This window comes from Heptranchias perlo, chromosome 24 (assembly GCF_035084215.1).
Source record: "Heptranchias perlo isolate sHepPer1 chromosome 24, sHepPer1.hap1, whole genome shotgun sequence".
Lineage (NCBI taxonomy): Eukaryota > Metazoa > Chordata > Chondrichthyes > Hexanchiformes > Hexanchidae > Heptranchias > Heptranchias perlo.
In genome coordinates this window covers 24,377,024-24,383,933 of record NC_090348.1, presented here as the reverse complement: position 1 = coordinate 24,383,933, position 6,910 = coordinate 24,377,024, and positions in this window count along the sequence as shown.

Below are 6,910 nucleotides of genomic sequence, written 5' to 3'. Positions count from 1 at the left end.
AGGGTGTTGGAGGCAGATTCAGTTGTAGCTTACAAAAGGGAATTGGATAAGTACTTGAAGGGAAAAAATTTGCAAGGCTACGGCGAAAAGGTGGAGGAGTGGGACTAACTGGATTGCTCTTGCAGAGGCTTGATGGGCCGAATGGCCTCTTTCTGTGCTGTATCCATTCTATGATTCAGAGTAAACAATGTTTTATGAAAGGGAAATCATGGTTGACAAATCTATTAGAGTTTTTTGAGGGGTGTAACTAGCAGGGTAAATTAGCGGGAACCAGTGGATGTAGCATATTTGGATTTTCAAAAGGCATTCGATAAGGTGCCACACCCTCCAGGGTTGTTACACAAGATTAGGGCTCATTGGATTGGGGTAATATATTAGCATGGATTGAGGATTGGTTAATGGACAGAAAATAGAGTAGGAATAAACTGGTCATTTTCGGGTTGGCAGGTTGTGACTAGTGGGATGGTGCAGGGATCAGTGCTTGGGCCTCAGCTATTTACAATCTATATTAATGACTTAGATGAGAGAACTGAGTGTGATGTATCCAAGCTTGCTGATAATAGAAAACTAGGTGGGAAAGTAAGCAGTGAGGAGGACACAAAGGGCACGATTTTGAAATGAAAGTGTGGGTGCGTTGGAGGCGGGGCGGGGCGGGGGGGGCAAAAAAAATCGGGATCTTCTGGAGCGGGCAGGAATCCTGGCTCCAACCCGTCAAAAAACATGCATGACCCAGAGTCATCTGGGTGCATGTGCCATTCCCGAACCCAGAAGTCCCGGCAGAAATTAAAGCCAGCGGGACAAAATTTAAAACATTAAATCAAGTACTTAAAGTACTTGAAATGAACATAATTCCAATTAGCAATGAAGGCAAGTGATTTTAGCGCTGCCTCGATGTATTTCCCGTGCTGTGTGAAACACGCCAGGTGAAAGTAGTCGGGTTTCAGCCGGCAGCCATTTGGACATTTAAATCCTTGTTTGACAGATGGGGATAAAAGGTCAGTTATTGCACAAGGGCACTCAGTTCTCTCAAGCAAACTTTTGGCTGGGGAATCTTTGTGTTTGGACTGAAAATTCTTGGTTTACACTCAGAATTGTTCTCTTCACACATATTTACAAATTTTTCGAACCCCCTTAAACTGACACCATTAGAATGGGGGGCGTGATGGCTGCATTCACCAGTACATCCGAGGACGAGGAACATCACCATCCTCGCCAGGCACGGCGTGCACTTCCGCCACTTGCAGCTCCACAAAACAGTGCTGCTCCACAGGCACCTGCACAAGATCAGTGAGGGGAACAACAGAGAGAGCGATGTCGCAGGAGGCACTACCCTCACCAGAGGGTCTACAGACCAATGCTGAGCTACCTGGACCTCTCTGAGGAGCAGTGCATATGGAGGCTGAGTGCAAGTCACCAGGTGGTCACAAACATCTGCAGCCTCTTTCATGCCGAGCTGCTCCCAGCTGGGCCTGCCGGCATCTCATTACCCATCGCTGTTAAACTGAACACTGCCCTCAACTTCTATGCCTCTGGATCATTCCAGGGTGCCACTGGTGACATCGCCGAGGTCTCTCAGTCGTCTGCCCACAAGTGCATAAGACAGGTCACCGATGGTTTGTTTCGCAGGGCCTCGCACTACGTCAACTTCCCCATGGACAACTTCAGCCAGACGGAGAAAGCAGTGGATTTCCAATCTATGGCTGGTTTCTCACGGGTGCAGGGTGCAATCGATTGCACGTATATAGCAATCCGAGCACCTCCACACGAGCCAGGAATGTTCATCAACAGAAAGAGATATCACTCTAACAATGCTCAGCTCGTTTGTGACCACCACAAAAGATTTCTTCACGTGTGTGCGAGATTCACTGGCAGCTGCCATGAATCATCCATTCTGAGGGAATCCAACATACCAGCCCTCTTCCACGCACCAAAGAGCCTTAAGGGCTGGCTGCTCGGAGACAAGGAATACACCCTATACATATGGCTGATGACACCTCTGAGGAACCCCATCAGCGAGGCACAGTGTTGATACAACAACAACCACATCGCCACCAGGTCTGTAATTGAACATGTGATAGGACTGCTGAAGATGTGATTTCGGTGCCTAGGTCGTTCTGGGGGAGCGCTTCAATATGCACCAGCGAGAGTGGGTCACATTATAGTAGTGTGGTGAGTCCTGCACAACATGGCACAACAGAGAAAGTTACTGGTTGACGAGGCACCATGCCCTCATCCAGCATCCACATCTGCCATCAACATTGAGGAGGAGCAGGGGGAGGAGCAGGAGGAGGACGACGAGGACAAACCCACGAGCTGAGCAGCGGCTCACCTGGCTGCTCGTGAGGCCAGAGAGTCATTCATATATGATCGCTTCTCGTAAGATCAAAAAGTGAGAATAGTCCAGCCCTCACACCACCTGGAAAGAGCAGCGCCAACACCAGCTCCCCCCGCTACCCTGCATCAAACAGTCTTGCAACTACACATACAGCCAGTGTAAATGCACCCTCTGGGTAGCATCAAGTGTTGCCTTTCATGATGAAGCACATGAAAGGGCACTATCACAAAAGGCAGTCAAGAATGGGCAAGACATGGAAGTAGTGGTGAGAATGATAACATTTGATGTGACTTTTTCAAAAAACAGATATAAATGAAAAACATGACAGTCTGTCAGACACCCTTGTGCATACCCTTCGTGATCAGAAAACCTTAGCCTTTCCCTTCCTACTACTTATAGGTGGTGCATCCTCTGTGGCAGGTTGCTCATGCCCATGCCCGAACTGCTTAGATGCATTCGGCCTACGCCCTCTGGGTTTTGGAGCCTGTGTGGGCCCCGCCAAAGACTGCTCCACCTGCATTTGTACAGGAGCAGACTCGGCCACCTGGAGACGAAGCAGCATTGCGGGTATTGGCTGAGAGGGGGCAACGGGTGAGACGTGGGGGCGCTTTGAGTGGCATCCCCACTTCCATGTCACCTTTCGTCTTCATCCCTCTCCTGGACCAGGCCCACATTACCCCTACCAACCAGCTGGAAAACAGTTTGGAGGACACGTGTGATGCCTTGTAAGCCCAGTTGTAAAATTTCTGTCTGCCTGTTTAAGGCGGCAGAATGTTGTTCACTGTGAATCCGAACGGCCATTGTCAGGGCCTGAATGGGCTCACTTGTGTGCCGTGCCTGAAGCTCAATGGAAGCTCGCCTTCTTTCCAACACAGACATTCCTGTACTTACCTGCAACGCTATCTCAGACATTTCAGCAGTTACATGCAACACTATCTCAGACAGTTCCTCATGTACCTGTGACACTATCTCAGAGATTCCCTCCCGTACCTGTGCCACCATTCCACTCATGCAGGAGTTGGACTCCTCCATCCTCTGCACTATTGTGGAGAGGGCGTGTGGTACCTGTTCCAGTACCTCGCATATGTGCTGCTGTCCCTCGATCATTCTCCTTTTAAAGGATGGCCCCGGGGGTTCAGCATCTGCATCCAGCTGAGCAGAGCCTGGAGAGGAGTACGCTCACTGACGTGGACTCTCCACATCTGCCCTTGCCACCATTGTCTGCTCATGCTCACTTGTGTGTGGTGAATCACCAGGTGCTAACCCAACAAACTGACTACTAGAACCCACTGAGGTGTGAATATCTGCGCTGGTGGATGGCTCGCTAAGATGTGAGAGTGCATCCTCAGAGGCTGGGAGCTCCTCTGAGGAATCTCCCTCTCCTGTCACTATGGTCATTGAATGGTCTGTAGGAGAACAGAAGGCAATATTAAGCATCATCACAGGTGTGTCATGTTGTGATGAGCATACTGAGGTGTTCAACATGCTAATCATTGTTAACATCAATTCATACTGTGTGGGATGAATGTTAAAGTTGTGTCACCAGACGTTTGTGGGGTGCCAGTCTTGGAGTCCCTGACAGACAGGCACTCGAGGGTGCAGCTGATCTCCAGGGCCTCCTCCTCCTCCTCTTTGAGGACCACTATTTGTTGTGGCCCCTCTCCAGTCCTCGCCCTCTCGCGTGCATTTTGTGCTCTCTTCTCCTAGAAGGGGAGAAAGTACAGATGTGTGAGTGAGTGAGGGTGATGTGGTCAGCCGATGAATGCATTGCTTTGGGTGAGGCTGACCATGAAAGAGGCCATGATGTGGAGATGCCAGTGATGGACTGGGGTGGACAAATGTACGGAGTCGTACAACACCAGGTTATAGTCCAACAGCTTTATTTGAAATCACAAGCTTTCGGAGCTTTGCTCCTTCGTCAGGTGAGCAAGGAGGAAGGAGCACCTGACAAAGGAGCAAAGCTCCGAAAGCTTGTGATTTCAAATAAAGCTGTTGGACTATAACCTGGTGTTGTGCGACTCCGTACATAAAAGAGGTGCATCAGAGGGTAAGAATCAGACAGAGACATCACATTGGGTCAGGATTGGGGTGAGTGCTAGTGGTGGGATCACAAATGGGGAGGTGAAGAAGTGCTGAGGAAGTGAAGGTAAGTTGAGGATGAACCTTAAGTGGGTGTGAGGAGTGATGTGATGGAGTAGTCTTGGCAGTGCAGAATGATGTGAGGAGCGGGGTCAGGGGGCGGGGGTGAATGTGTGACAAGGAATGCAGGAGAATCAGTAAATGTACTCACTTTTGCTGACCTAGTTAGGTCATTGAAATGCTTCCTGCACTGGACCCAAGTGCGGGATATGTTGCTCCTGCTGGTGACCTTCTCTGCCAGGCCTTCTTGGTGGCAGAGGGAGGACGCTTCCTCCTGTCGGCTGGGCAAAATAGTTCCCTCCTCCTCCTCACCCCAACTAGCAGCACCTCAAGTGAGCCTTGCCCCTCTGCTACTCCATTGTGTCTCCTTGCTTCTTGCTCCAGCAAAATCCATTGGAGGAATGGCCCTTTAAATCTAGATGCTCTAGCTCACAGCAGGTGATACGGATGTGCAGCTTTCGGACGGCAAATCTGTAAACAAGATTAATGGCCATCAATTAAGTTGCGATTGCGTGGGGAACAGTAAGTTTTTATTAAATGGGTTACCCGCACGCCCGTCCACCATCCCCCCCCACGCTGCCATCTCACCGCCCTCTTAAAATCATGCCCAAAGAGCCTGCAAAGGGATATAGATAGGTTAAGTGAGTGGACAAGAAGGTAGCAGATGGAATATAATGTGGGGAATTGTGAGGTTATTCACTTTGGTAGGAAAAACAGAAAAACTGAATATTTTTTAAATGGTGGGAAACTATTAAATGTTGATGTTCAGTGGGATTTGGGTGTCCTTGTACATGAAACACAGAAAGTTAACATACATGTACAGCAAGCAATTAGGAAGGCAAATGGTATGTTTTCCTCTATTGCAAGAGGGTTGGAATACCAGAGTAAGGACGTCTTGCTGCAATTATACAGAATGTGGAGATGCTGGTGATGGACTGGGGTGGACAAATGTAAGGAATCTTACAACACCAGGTTATACTCCAACAGTTTTATTTGAAAATCACAAGCTTTCGGAGGCTTCCTCCTTCGTCACCTGACGAAGGAGGAAGCCTCCGAAAGCTTGTGATTTTCAAATAAAAATGTTGGACTATAACCTGGTGTTGTAAGATTCCTTGCAATTATACAGGGCTTTGGTGAGACCACACTACTGTGTGCAGTTTTGGTCTCCTTACCTAAGGAAGGATTCATTTGCCTTAGAGGCGGTGCAATGAAGGTCACTAGATTGATTCCTAGGATGGGAGGGTTGTCCTATGAGGAAAGATTGAGTAGAATGGGCCTATACTCTCTGGAGTTTAGAAGAATGAGAGGTGATCTCATTGAAACATATAAGATTCTAAGATGGCTTGACAGGGTAGATGTTGAGAGGATGTTTCCCCTGGCTGGAGAGGCTAGAACTAGGGGACATAGTCTCAGTATATTCATACTCATATTTGTATACTCATATATGGATTCCCCCTTGACACTGCTCATAATGAGATGGAGGATATATTGTTTTAGAAAGGCTGGCAGTTGAAATTTCCATGAGTGTTCTTCCAATCTTATTGCACGGGGGTTGGAGTATAAGAGTAAGGAGGTCTTGCTGCAGTTATATAGGGCTCTGGTGAGACCACACCTGGAGTACTGTGTTCACTTTTGTTCTCCTTACCTAAGGAAGGATATACTTGCCTTAGAGGGGGTGCAACGAAGATTCACTAGATTGATTCCTGGGATGAGAGGGTTGTCCTATGAGGAGAGATTGTGTAAACTGGGCCTATAGTCTCTGGAGTTTAGAAAAATGAGAGGTGATCTCATTGAAATGTATAAAATTCTTAGAGGCCTTGACATGGTGGATGCTGAGAGGTTGTTTCCCCTAGCTGGAGAGTCTAGAACTAGGGGTCATGGTCTCAAGATAAGAGGTCAGCCATTTAGAATCGAGATGAGGAAAAATTTCTTCACTGAGAGGTTTGTGAGTCTTTGGAATTCTCCACTCCAGAGGGCTGTGGATGCTCAGTCGTGAGTATATTCAAGACTTAGATCGATAGGTTTTTGGACACTAAGGCAATTAAGGGATATGGGGATAGGGTGGGAAAGTAGAGTTGAGGTCGAAGATCAGCCATAATCTTATTGAATGGTGGAGCAGGCTGGAGGGGCCGTATGGCCTACTCCTGCTCCTATTTCTTATGTTCTTTTGGTCTTATGTTCTCCTGCCATAACTTCGGCAGAAATCCTAGTGAAACAGTGCAAATGGCTGTTCACTCTGTTTCTCAGGGGTTTCTGCCAGATATCAGGAAACTATCACGGAAATCCTATCCAAGAGATGTTCTTCCATTTAATAGGCAATCCATTATTATCAATAAGTCAAATTGCATTTCATTACATGGTATTGTAAATTTCCAATGTTATTTTGGGGATCAAAATCCCCAATTCTATCCACTTTTTTGTAAAAACTATAAATTA